General features: G+C 42.3%; 1 long non-coding RNA gene across 1 annotated transcript; it reads right to left on the bottom strand.

Annotated features, from left to right (window-relative positions):
• Positions 1–1,984: 1,984 nt before the first annotated feature.
• Positions 1,985–13,972, bottom strand: LOC138688657 (uncharacterized). The gene is made up of 3 exons (XR_011327542.1): positions 13,728–13,972; positions 11,425–11,616; positions 1,985–2,050 (listed from the first exon to the last, which is right to left on the bottom strand). It is a non-coding gene; the product is annotated as an uncharacterized lncRNA (long non-coding RNA).
• Between the last annotated feature and the right edge of the window lie 13 nt (positions 13,973–13,985).

Genomic DNA, 13,985 nt, shown 5'->3' with positions numbered 1-13,985 from the left:
TAAAAGCACATGACTAAAAGCCAGTTCATGTCCCAGGCTGTGCAACTGTGCTATTCTGTTACTCTCTGTAAAACTGTAGTATCAACTTTCCACCTGTTCCACCAAAGCAGGTTCACACCAATTACATTAATCTGTGTAAATCGCATATAGGACTTCAAAGGAAAGAACTGTAAAGTACAAAGGATTGTATAATGAATAACAGTTGAAAGAAAAGCAGAAAGAACATGCAGTGTTAAGCCCAAAATATCCACAATTACCCGACCATCAGGTTTTGCCTCCAGCTAGAGTTCTGAACAAAACTTTGGAAGAAAACAGTGGAAGCAGAAATCATGGATGACGTAACAGGAATGGACCTGAAGACCATTCATTTATTGAGATCAGTGGCTCTTGCTGAAACTACAAGATCTGAGCCAGTGCAGGTGAGAAGGGGAGAAAGCACACTTCTGGTCTAAAGATCCGCTTCCCTCCCAAGGTCAGCAAGCGTATCAGAGTATTTGGAGGACGCAGGGGCTCAGACTTGCAAGGACAGGGGCAGCAGCAAGCCTGCTGTCTCTCACACTGATGGGATGTAACTGCAATCACCCAGAGTTTCCAGCCCTTGAGGCAGGCAGCTTGAGTCTGAGGTGAAGCTCATCTTTTGTTTTGATTCCAGTTGCCGGGAGGGAATGAGTTTCCAGCAGCTTTCATTATGAGGCAGGAAGCAACAAAAAAACAGCAATAAAAATTAAAAAAAAAAAAAAAAAGAAAAGCAGAAGAGGGCAATAGGAGTCAAGAAACAGGAAAACAAGTTAGTAGAAGGACAACATGCAGGATATATATGTATGTGTGTGTCTGTGCTTGTGCAGTACTAGCACTTCCCGTAAAACTTAGCTATATGCCAGAACTTGGCTTACTGTTGATCATAATTTGAGACATCAGTGACTGGTATTCTCCAAGGACATTTAGTATCATTGTTCACTAGGCATGATGCCTAAATATCATTCCACCCCTTGAGGAATTATATGCCAAACTTAAGAAGTAAAGTACTTTTAATAGTGGTCTATTCTTCGCATGTGGCTTTGATTGATACAGGTTTTATAACAGCTAATAGCACGTACTGGAAAGGCTCTGGGACCAGCTTGTGCTGAATAATGGTTAGCTGTGGGAGCCAGGATTCTCAGCTTATTCTCTTTAAATAAACCCCCAAACATTAGGATTAAAGAAAAGCAGGAAAAGCACAGAAAAACTAGCACTACCAGCAAGGAAAGAGTGTCAGAAGTATATTTAAGACTCTCCAAGCAGCATTCAGGTTTTTATAACAGTCTTGATAATGATCTTACACTTACAGAGTATCTTTCATCCAGAAGGATTCATTTATGGGCTGTATGCATACCATGGGAATAACTGTCCTCCCTTCTGCCAACTTACACAGTGAAATGCTGTTTACACCTCTAGAGGAAAATGTTGTGCTACGTGAATTGCTGCATCACAACCAAAATGGATTAGGACAGGCAGTGCCAAGTGCTACAACAGTCAAATACAAAACATAGTAGGGAATTCGAAAGAAACAGAACATAAATAATCAAAACCACATTCTGGTCAGGACACTGAGATTAACAGAGAAACTTCCAAAATGTATCATGGTATTAGTCATCGAACTTTTGCTTTTAAATCCCCTTTGGACTTTTTAGCTCTCACTTAGATTCTCTCAATGTATACTCATACAGGCTGCTTTCTAAAACATTAGCAACCAGCCAGCTGAGCCTGACAGAGCTGTTTCCAAAACTTTAAATAGTTATGTTAGATATAATATATGGTAATTACTGGCTTTTTAATTGTACCCAATGTAAAACAAGATTTTAAATCAAATAACATGAACAAAAAGCAGTTATAGAATAAGATTTATATTTTAAATGCATTAGGATAATTCTCACTAGGTCCAACTACCCTCTTTAATTCAATTTGTTTCTGACTTAGTCCCATCATCCTTACTTACTTAAGTTGTTTTTTCCCATAAAGGTGGAAAAGAACAGGACTGCTCATCGAGATAACAGAAGCAAATTCAGGACTCCTGCAACAGAAGAAAAATAACATGAAAATGGTACTGACTGCCACATTGTAATTAAGGCTGGTGTAAATTTGCACTTGTCAGGGTGCAGTGGGGCTTTGTGGGAATGGATATGGGCTGAGGCCAGGGCCCTGAGAGTGCATAAAGCACAGAATGAACTCCACACTTTATCACAGGGCAACCAACTTCATGGCCTCCTTCAAGGAGCAGGCAAAGGCCCAAACCCAGTCTGAGTTCCTTTAACTCAGTTTCCAAGAGGGGAAAGTGTTCCACTTTCACTCAACAAGGAGGAAGCAAAGCCACAGCAAAGTTTTTCTGGCCTCGGGTCCAAGCAACCCAAGGCTATATCCTTCAAACCAACCAACCAACCTAGCTACCTATAAAGGCCCTGCCCTCAGGTTATGAACTCAGGACAAAAGCAGAGAAAGAACCATTCTTGCTATTCTTTCAGCACAACACTAGTCTACAGCACAATCCAGGTAAATAATATAAGCATTGATGTTTTCATTTAAAAGCCTGGGTCAGGAGACTTGTGACTGAGGGAAAAGACCCCATCTTCCTGAGCCTTAGCTGTTCCCCCCACCACTGTGTTTTCTTCCTTTCACTATTTCCCTAACCAAAAAAGGACTTTTGTCACATCATCTCCCATTAGCTTAGCAAGTCAGAGCAGCCAGCTCTCCTTTTGAGACCACATTGCTCAGGTGATTTTTAGATGTCACTTTCCAAACCGTACCTTGCAACAATTAAACTTAATTCCATGTTAACACAGCTTTAGATTTTTCCCCCCTATGGAATAGGAATAATACTAAATGGGGAAAAGTTTCCTAGTGCAAAAGTAGGTATTTCAGATGAAATTGGAAGGAAGGAGCCTTCCACTACCCCTAGGAACAGGCCATGATATTGCTGGACCTGTTATGACAACTAACAGTGGCAAGACTGAATACAAACCTAAGTGCTTGCAGAATGATGGCCAATGTCTGACACAAGGTCATAAGGCAGGGATCCATCCTTTATTAAATTTTAAATGTTAAACGTATTGCCTTGCTATGATATTTCTACCCACTTCATGTTGATCCACTTGCTTCACTCATGAAGGATTTTTACTTGAAAAACACCTAAACTACAAATGGATCAAAATATCAGTCATGCAGACAAAGCACGTATTACGAACAAGTAAATAACAAGCTTTTCTTCTGGGAAGAAAACAAATCCTCAGTTCCTGGCAAGGAGGCAAACCACTGTTCCTAGCAACCAAGACTTCAAAACAACGATCTAAACTGATGAATCAGAATTTGTAATGACAGAAACAGAATTATACACAGCCCTCTACAAGGGTTTATAGAAGAAATTAAACATAACTACATTACCAGTAACATGACAAATGCAGCTAAGCTAGAAAACACATGATAAAAAATAGTAACTAAAGCAAATGGTAACCATGAAGATGGTTTTATCATTTAAAAAATGAATTTCATCCATCTGAATGCTCAAATTACTTTTTATTTCCCCCCAGTAATATTGAGCTGAATTGGCTATTCAGCAATTTCAATACCATTAACTGCTAATGCTGAAATAGGGTTTTGTTTTTCACATCAGGCAAGAAATGATTGACAGCCATGCCAGAGTTTGTATAGATTTTAGCACAGGAGAGACTGTTTGTTTACTCTCTGTGACTTTCCTCATTGTGGCTGGGCAAAACCACAGGTGGCACTAAGAGGAATTTAGTTAGCAGGCAGAATTTCTTTCCTTTGTTCTTTTCTTGGTGGAAAAAGAAGGAATGGAAAAGTAACTACCAGTGACTGAATTTTCTTGGGAAAATGTGTTTGTTCGTATAACAAGAGCAGGGATCTCCCTTAAATTAACAACTAGGGTGAGAGGGAAGATATAACAAGAGAAACATACAGGCATTTCTTTGATATTGACACAAATGTAAGCACACCTAGTATCAGATTAGTAGAACAGCATCCAGTTTCTTTAATTAAACAGACAGAGACATAACAAGATTCACTGGTTAAAAACCAAAGCTAGAAAAATCTGAACAGGAAGAAAAATGCAAAATTTAAATGAAGGTAATTACCTACTGGAATATTTTATTGAAATGTGTTGGTAGATTCCTCAGCATCCCACTAGGATAGCTTTTTACAAGATAAACCCCCAAACAAACATAATGTATTAGGCTTCACACAGAATAAGTGGGTAATACTTCATGGCATCTGTTATAATACAGATACAAGTAGATGTGCATAATGGTCTCTGCTGACCCTGAATGATCAAAAGCTTTAACCCAAACTGAATATACAAAAGAACAAGAAAACAATTTATGGATCCTTCTGCCAACTTCAATTATGCTGATAAGTGTCTTACTGGATAATAAAATCTAACTGAAATCATTTCAAAGTGTCACTAATGTGAGTAAGACTGGAAAAATCAGAAACTTCCTGTTTTATGGAAATTAGATTTGTAGTTATGCTGTCTCTCCGTTTCTTCAGACTTAATATCTTTTGAAACTAATAACTAATCTAAAAAACAAATGGGACACTAAGTGTCTGAGAAATTAAATTCTTGAAGCTGAGGGGCCAGGTATATAATTTGCTTTTCCTCATTGCCAGCAAGAATCAACCTATTGACATACCCATGTCTGGAGACTTACTACAAGAATATGGTGTCTGGTCCTGGCAAGAAACGAGTCATGTTTCACACATCTCCCAGATTTTGTTGGAGCAAATGGAAACAGATAATCCGAATGACAAAGTCCATTTGGGTTTCCAAAAGGCCTTTGAAAAGGCCATTCACCTAAGGTTTTTGAAGAGCCAAACTGCCATGGAATAACCTTATTACGGATAAATAATTGCATAAAATACAAGAAAGAAAATGTAGGGCTAAGTGGACATTTTTCACAGTGATGAAGTTCATCACCAGATGTCCATCTGGATCTACACTACGGTCTATTTTATTCAACTTCATCACAAAATATATAGAGAAGAGTGGACAGTAAAGTGACAAGGCTTGCTGCTGATGCTAAATTATTCAGCATAGAAGAAAACAAAAGCTGAATGGCAAGAGTTACAGAAGTACTCATGATACAGACTGGCAAACAATAAAATGACAGATGTGGGGGAAAACAATGCAATTAATTTTAAATATGCAGTCACAGCAAACCAGGCTTGGTATAGTTTTGCAACCAAACCTGAATGACAGGCAGTGAAGAATTGTACTACCTGCAGATCCAGCCAGTGGGGCAGCACATTGGATCCTTTTGCCTGTTTATGAAAGATTGAAGTCACTTCACCCAGCAAGAGGTGGGATGGACTGTATTGCCTCCTGAAATGCTTTGTGAAGGGTGAAAAAAAGCTTGTCTGCTCACCTCATCTGTTCAGTTGTGATTAAAGGCTTGTTTCCAGGCACACAAAGGAGCACAGAGGAGCGGTGGCAGGCAGGGGAACCCGAATAACCTCATCAGAAGAACCTGCCTCAGCTTCTCCAGAGCCATCACAGGAGGGGGATCAGCCCACAGCCAGGGTGTGGAGTCCCTCAAGATGAGTCAATGGAAAACCTCTCCAGAACACCCTACAGACTGAGGGAGGTTACTGCCTACAGAGGTATGGGACTCACTATCGGATGTAAGAGAAGAGCATTTGGGGATTGTACCAGACTTATCAGATGTCCAGGGGATGAACCAAAGGTAGGGAAAAGGATGGATCAAGGTGGTTTGGGGAGGAACAAGCATGGAAAAATAGAGGGATAAAAGGAGCCAGTTGCATGTGAACAGGTTGCTGGTCATCACTCTTATCTGTCCATGCCCTGCACCTGATCAGCACAGTCTGTCCCATCTTCTTCCTAAGCTCCATTTTAAAGTATTTTCTTGGGTGAGGGGACCCTCTATTCTGTGTGCCATTGTGTGCCTAAGGTCTAAGTGCCAGCAACTGGAGTCAGACCACAGGTCATAGGAGCAACTGTAGAGACTGGAGGGAGTGAGGTGTCTAAGTGTCAGCAACCGCAGAGGGTACCAGGAGTCATAAGGGCCACTGTGTCTGGGTTGACAGCAATAAGAGAGATTAGAGCATATGGAGGTCTAATTGCCAGCAACTGAAGTGAGGACCACAGGTCATAGTGACCTGTGTGTCCGGGGTGCCAGCAACCACAGAGACCAGAGCGTGTGCATATTTTGTGGGTCCATGTGTCAGTGTATGATCATTAACTGAAGCTAGATTGCCATGCAAGTAGGATAAAGAGGCTTGGGAATCAGGTATCAAAGCAGCCACAAGTCTGGGCCAGATACTGCAAAGACCAGAGGGTCTGAAAATTAGCTGATGGAACAGTCTGGCAGTCCAAGCCAGCTCCTAGAAAGACTGTGAAATCTGTGGGTCGACTGAAAGACTCATTTGCATTTGTGTGTCTGTGCACAAGGCAACTGGAGACAAGAGGACCTGGGGCCAGCTACTGTATAGACTGAATGTCTATGGCCAGCTCCTGGAGGATCCGTAGTGTGCCTGTCTGTGCGTGCGTGCGTGCATGCGTGTGTGTACGTAAGAGGGTCTGACTAACAGCAACTGAAGTGGGGCTGCAAGCCTCAGGGGCTTGTACATCCAGCTCCCGGCAACTGGGGAGAATAGGAAATGCAGGAGCCAGCTACTGGATAGACTGAGTGCCTAAGGCCAGCTTCTGGATGGATCCATATTGTATGTGTGTGTGTATATACATATATAAGTATGTACATTTTCTATTAAAGGGCTTTCACCCTGATCAGCCAGAGAAGGGAACAGGATGAATCCATTGCTACTGTTTATGCTGTGTTTTCTATTGGTGTTGATCTGCACGGCCAATCATTTGTGTATGTATATACATACACCACGTGTGGATGTGTGTCTATTGGGAATACGTGCTCAGTCTCTGGTTGAATGGGGGAATATGGAGCAGGAGCAGCCTTTCCTCTCTCAAGCTACCAGATTCAGCAACTCCTAACAGCCTACATGATGACTCCATATTTGCCCTCTTCTGTGTGGATGCCAAAGAGACATGAAGGCCTTCCTAGAACACCTTTACACTTGTCCACCAGTATACTGCAGGGCTTACCACTGCATCCTTTACGCATAAAAGTTGTTAACCAAAAAGGAGCATCTCTGAGGAAAATAAATCTGAAAACTACATTTTAAAAATACATATATATCTACAGCTTGTCGGACTGGCTTAGCTTTTCTTTGTATTCTCTTAACTATTCACACCTGTTAACTTTGGATATTTTTTTTCTATTGCATTTAAGAAGATTAGGCCCCAGTGGGAGATAATTTGCTTCACTTTCCTTGGATTTTTGTATTCACTTCATCCTATGGTTTCTCTGATTGAACTGTCTTACAGGAATTACTGCCTGATGCACTTGTTCCAGTATAGCAGCTTGTACCAAGCACTCTGCCAACTGTCACTCAAAGTAGTATAGAAATTCACTTATGTTCCTGCCTATGTAAACCAACAAGCACAAGAATGACATTTTCTTGACAAAATTGCTACACCTTAAAAATCGGCAATTGAAAAATTTAGCAATACCATCAAATTTATTCTCCATTGCAATGAAGTTCTTCCTCAGTTACATATTATTCCATTGACATCTAACACATACAGCAGAATTCAGTTGAAATTTGAAATTTGCAGGTGAGTATCTATGTCAAAATAACAGATTAACATAGTAAATTTATATCATCCCATAACAACCCAAGCTGGATTTTTTTTTTCCCAGAGTGAATGCTTCTTGCTATTTCTACTAGAAATATAAGAATACCATACAAAATGTCAGGCAGTTTCAAGGAGACTACTTTGTTTTTGAAGAAGTAGGAGGTGGGAGATTACTGAAAAGAGCAAACAAGCAAGCTGTTTTATCAAGAATGGAAACAATGAAACCTGGTTTCCTATGGATTTACGCTATGGGTTGAGCTCTATGTGGCTTCTCTCCTGCCTAATAAGGATTCTGTTTATGCTGCATAATTCCTCTCAGACCATTAAAAGGGTCTTCCTCTTATATCCAGACATGTGTGTTTAAAAAAATGTGTAGCAACTTACTAGATTTTTTACTTTTTCCTCTCTGCCAAGCTGGCTGCAGTTCCCCAGGAGGTTCAACATGCTATGCTGGTAGAGACAGAGGACTACATTCTTTGAAGAGTGGTTGGTCTCTGTTTACAACAGTAAATTCAATTTCACAAATATTCTCCAACTTCCATATAGAGGGTATTTATAACATTTGATATAATTTATTTCTTATGTCTCTATTTTTAGGAAATACTTCCAGGAATTTCTTCTGTTCTGGGGAACACAACCATGGATGGAACATAAAGGATTTCTACTGCATGAACAACACACAAGAGATCTATAAATAAATCACTGATAGAGGGAGTACCAGTGTGGTGGGTTGACCCTGGCTGGATGCCAGGTGCCCACCAAAGCCACTCTATCACTCCCCTCCTCAGCTGGACAGGGGAGAGAAAATATAATGAAAAGCTCATGGGTCAAGATAAGGACACGGAGAGATCACTCAGCTATACCGTCACGGGCGAAAGAGGCTTGACTTGGGGAAATTAGTTTCATTTATTACCAATCAAATCAGAGTAGGATAATGAGAAATAAAATCAATTCTTAAAACACCTTCCCCCCACCCTTCCCTTCTTCCTGGGCTTAACTTTACTCCTGATTTTCTCTACCTCCTCCCACCCAGTGGTGCAGGGGGACGGGGAATGGGGTTGTGATCAGTTTGTCACACGTTGTCTCTGCTGCTCCTTCGTCCTCAGGGGCAGGACTCCTCGCTCTTCCCCTGCTCCAGTGTGGGATCCTTTCCATGGGAGACAGTCCTCCATGAACTTCTCCAACGTGGGTCCTTTCCACGGACTGCAGTTACTCACAAACTGCTCCAGCACAGGTCCCTTCCATGGGGTGCAGTCCTTCAGGCACAGACTGCTCCAGCGTGGGTCCCCCGTGGGGTCACAAGTCCTGCCAGAAAACCTGCTCCAGCGTGGGCTCCTCTCTCCACGGGGCCACAGGTCCTGCCAGGAGCCTGCTCCAGTGTGGGCTTCCCATGGGGTCACAGCCTCCTTTGAGCACCCACCTGCTCCGGCATGGGGTCCTCCCCAGGCTGCAGGTGGAGATCTGCTCCACCGTGGACTATCATGGGCTGCAGGGGGACAGCCTGCCTCACCATGGTCTTCCCCACGGGCTGCAAGGGAATCTCTGCTCCAGCATCTGGACCACCTCCTTCCCCTCCTTCTTCACTGACCTGGGGGTCTGCAGGGTTGTTCCTCTCACATATTCTCACTCCTCTCTTTGGCTGCAGTTTTCGTTGTGCAGTTTTGGGGGTTTTTTCCCCTTCTTAAATCTGTTATCCCAGAGGCACTACCACCGTCGCTGATGGGCTCCGCCTCGGCCAGCGGTGAGTGCATCTTGGAGTTGGCTGGCATTGGCTCTGTCAGACACAGGGGAAGCTTCTAGCAGCTTCTCACAGAAGCCATCCCTGTAACCTCCTCGCTACCAAAATGTTGCCACATAAACCCAATACAGATAGTTTTCATCTAAAGGAGGCCTTGCATGTAGCTAATGGCTTATCTCTCCGGGAATTTTAAGATTAAAGACTGCAGGCTGTAGATGCTCAATGCTTATTCTCAGACACCTGTGGATGCCATGCTTACTCCACAGGCAAAACAAAGTCAAGTCAGAAATACCATCAGTAATATTAGATGGCCAGTGGTATACAGCCAGGCCCACTATCTGTGAGCAGGAGCCTTCTCTGCAAGTGAGAACAAGGACGAAATAAGGAACTCTCTAAAATTAAATCTCCTAAACCCCAAAGTGTACTTCCCTATCCTGACGTAAGCAAAATACTGTACAAACTTGAAGTACCATGAATCAAAAAGACAAGTTCTGTTGGAAAGCAAGAAAAAGGTTTCAACCTAACCATTCTCTCTCCTGTGAGGGGAAAAAACACCCAAACCTAAGACGAGATAAACCAAGGGCTAAAACCGTAACAATGTACTGAGCCTTCCTTGAGGCAGAGTGCTGAAATGTAAACTACTGCCCAGTTGAGGGTGCAGGTCAGAGATGGTAGATTACACTCTCATTCCTTCCAGCTTCTACTCTAGGGAATACCATAAATATCATAAATGACCTCTTTTCTTAGCCACTGGTCTGGAAACTTGCAGTTAATTAACTTCACCCCATTCAACATAAAGGTCTACAACTTCCTCCAAGTTTTTTTTAGTGAACATCCAGCAATAAATGCAGGCTTCCCCAGGCTTAGCTAACAGTTTTTAACAATGATTGGCAGCTCCTTCCAAGGTCTCCACAAGTCACTCAGAATCACAACTTGCCCCTGGTACTCCAGAGGGGGTCTTTTCCAGGCACCAGACTATTGTAAATACTTCTTTCATGGCCTTGCCTAACCATACAGTTCAATTCAGCATGAGTTGAATTTAACTGACCCTCACCTAGCAAAATCAGAGTCTAGATAGTTGGACAGGGAAATATTTTGAGCTGGCAACCTTTTAGGAATAAATGACTACTAATTAAGCTACCCCTGTTGGAAGAGGAAAAGCTGGGTTTTTCTCTCCTTATCCTAAAAGGAATAAAACCCATGTTGCCTATTTTCTTTTAGAGTTATCTACACTGCTAAGGTATGTGCTGTTTCTACTTATTTCAGCTAACCACTTCCAGCCAAGAATGCAAAAATCCCATGATCAGGAGAGCACACAGGCTGACCCCAAAGACTACTGGTTACAGCATACAGCTACAGCTTCTTGAACAACCTGCGTGTCCTATGTAGTCACTAGACTATAGAATAAATATATCAAAGAGAACAAACTTAAATAGCAAATCTTTGACAAAATATACAAAAAAATTCCAATTCATTTCGCAAACATAGGGTCCTCTTTACAGCAAAACTACAGAAGCACAACTGGCAAAACTACTTCCTGGTTTTGGTGCACTTAAATGACTTCAACCTAGATGGAGCTTCCAGAAGGAGAGAACAATTTATGGTACAAATTACAATGGAAATCAAAGTGGAATGCTAACTAATTTAAGCCCTGATGCTGCAACTACTTTACTCACACATTTGTTTGCAAGACCAAGGTCTTAGCCACATAGTAAGCTAACTGTCAGAGTCCTCTATCTGAAAGCAGGATGAAAAGATTCTTAGAATATGGTACCAGAAATCAAGGGTTCTGTCAAACAGTAGTGATAGCCCTAAAATTCTCCACACGCACTTCTGAAAACAGAAGGTTGATTTATAAAACCTAGTAAAACTCTGTGTCGAACAAAACAACATTGTCTGGGTCTCTTTATGTGGCCTGCCTGGGTGACCAGCCAATAGACCGATATAATTTAATATTATATAGAAAACCTACCTGTAAAATCAATCACAGTAAGCTCTGCACAGGAAGTTCAGGGCAAGGGTGAAGTAGCCAGTTATAAAGCGTTGTTCTTGTGTTAATAGTCTAGTAAATACACAGTTCTTCTCTGCGGTTCTTTCTTTAGATTAAAGATGCCTGACAAACACCTGCAGGAAGCTGTAAGTTAACATCACAATTTCATTGCTCCTGAAAGAAACACAAAACAAAGTACTGGAATGTAAACTACAAAAATGCAGTTTTCATTTTAGATGACCTGGGAAGCTGTCTTTGTTACATTTGTACCCTCCTACCCCCCAAGAGGTACGCCAGAGTTGTCAAGTCTTTTAATTAAGTATTTAAGCATGAAACATGTTCCACAGAACTCATGTGAAATGAGGAATAGAAGTCTTTGTGTTTAAGAGAAAGATAAATTGACTAAATCTGGTCATTGGTGAAAGCAGAGAACAGGCAAACAAGAATTCAGAGTTATGATCTCCTGTCTGAAATGACCTCTGGCCAGATCCAGTGAAGTAGTTAGGCCAAAGAAAGGTACAGATATCTAAAGTATGATACAAACAATCCCTGGTCTGCTCAGAAGCAACACTTAAATTTTGCTTCTGATGACTCCCCAAATTATAGGTAAAACAGAAGCGTATTGATCACGTGTAATATATCCAGTGAATTGACCATATGTAATATATCCAGTGACTGTACAATGCTGTTGAGGGCAGAAACTAGGTTTTCCCTCCTCTGCATTAACATCTTAACTGTGCTTTGTCTGGCCCAATCAGCTTGAATTTGTGGCTGTACTGTGTCTCAGCCTTAATAGGAAAAGCCTGTGAATTTGGTCATAAAGATACTCTCCTGGCAAATGGACAGTATGGATTTCAACTCCCTTGAGGTTGCAGTTGAAGAGGATACATGTTTCCTACTACCTGACTAAATGGTAGCCTATTACATAAAGCAGAAGTGCTTCACCTGCAATTATAGAGCAGCTGTAAAAAGTTCTGGTTTATAAATCCCAGCTAAAGAGAAATACTCCTCTACCATCCCAAAATATTGCACCAGATTTAGGGGTAGGGAGTGTTTCTAAGCATCCTTCCCATGTTTCCTACTGGCAAGCTTCCTTTCCCTCCATACTCTCTTGGGATCCTAGGCATCAGCTCTGGTTCTGCATGCCATCCAAGGTACCAAATGTGTAATTTATTAACCCCACCTCTTAACACCTCTTTGTTGCAATTTCTCCTTCTGAAAGTGGCGATGATAATTTCTACCTCACAAGATTGCTGACCCTTTACTGGTGTGTAACTGGAGACTGAAAGAGACTTTGCTTTCCTCAGAAGCCAGAACCATAGTGGTACAAGGTACTCTTTATTATGCAGTGAAATCGCTGATTGCATCCCTCACACTTTCAGACGACCCACCGTTCTACACAGACCCCGATCCTAGCTGACCTGAAACTATTTTATATTTAAAGATGCAGAATCACTAAATAGAGGGTTACTCTTCATTCTGCTAAGAATATAGAACAATACAAGGATGAGTGGCCATATGTGATGTACACATCAAAAATATTTTGTTTAATTTATGGAAATACCTGCCTATTGTGATGTACACTGTACCTGCTGATCTACACATTTCATCTGGCTGAAAAGGATACTCATTATCTTTGTGAAAATGATGACTAACCTTTAAATCCTTGGGAAATTACTGAAAACGAAAGCCAGACAAAGACGTGCTGAACCTGAAGAGATCCATTCCAGCTGAAGCAAGCAACAACCAGGATGTATCCCTTTCATAGCTCGGTATTTTGGGGTAACTATTTTAATGCTTACGGCTAGGCAGGGATCAGTCTGTGGCAGGGCATCGCCTCACCCAGGCTTCTGCCTGTGCAACGCAGCCCTCCACACAAAAATCCTTTTCCCTGCTCTCTTACAGCTCCCCATCGCCCGAGCCTAAACAAATAAGGAGGCCACACGCATAGGGCGTTTGGGGACACAGATGTCTGTCAGTGTCTTTGTTAAACCTGCCAAACCTTTTCATTTGTGACCCAATTCGCTCAGCTTTGTAACAACTCCCTGGTTGTATATTAACCCCCTAGTTACATTTGCTGTCTGCACCGAGGTATCAGTCAACCCATTCGTCTTTTAATTGACTGCTTGGCTGCATCCCGGAGCACGTTGTTTACTGAAATGGGTAAAAAGCTCTAAGGAGACCTTTCTTAACATATTCAGAAATTATATAGGTCAAGCTGACGGGATGAAGAAAAAGCTGACCCACATTTAGGAAATTAATTGGTTTCCCCCCTCTGCCCTAACCTTAAATAATGTCCATGTCCTGGGAAACACCACAGCAGCGGCCCACCTCGGGGCGGGAAGCCGCCGGCAGACACCGCCTGCCGGGGGCGGCTTTGGAGTAACCGCCGCCCGGGTCTTTCCAGAGGAGAGGCCGGGCTCCCCTCAGCAGCGACCAGGGCTCAGCGCGCCAACCCCCGCCTGGGCGCTGGAACCGCCCGACGCCCTTTCGGGACGCGCCTCGGCCGCTGCCATTCGAGGCCACGCGAGCCGCCATGTTAA

Source organism: Haliaeetus albicilla, chromosome 13 (assembly GCF_947461875.1).
Source record: "Haliaeetus albicilla chromosome 13, bHalAlb1.1, whole genome shotgun sequence".
NCBI classification, from domain to species: domain Eukaryota; kingdom Metazoa; phylum Chordata; class Aves; order Accipitriformes; family Accipitridae; genus Haliaeetus; species Haliaeetus albicilla.
This window is presented reverse-complemented; position numbering and strand designations above follow the sequence as displayed.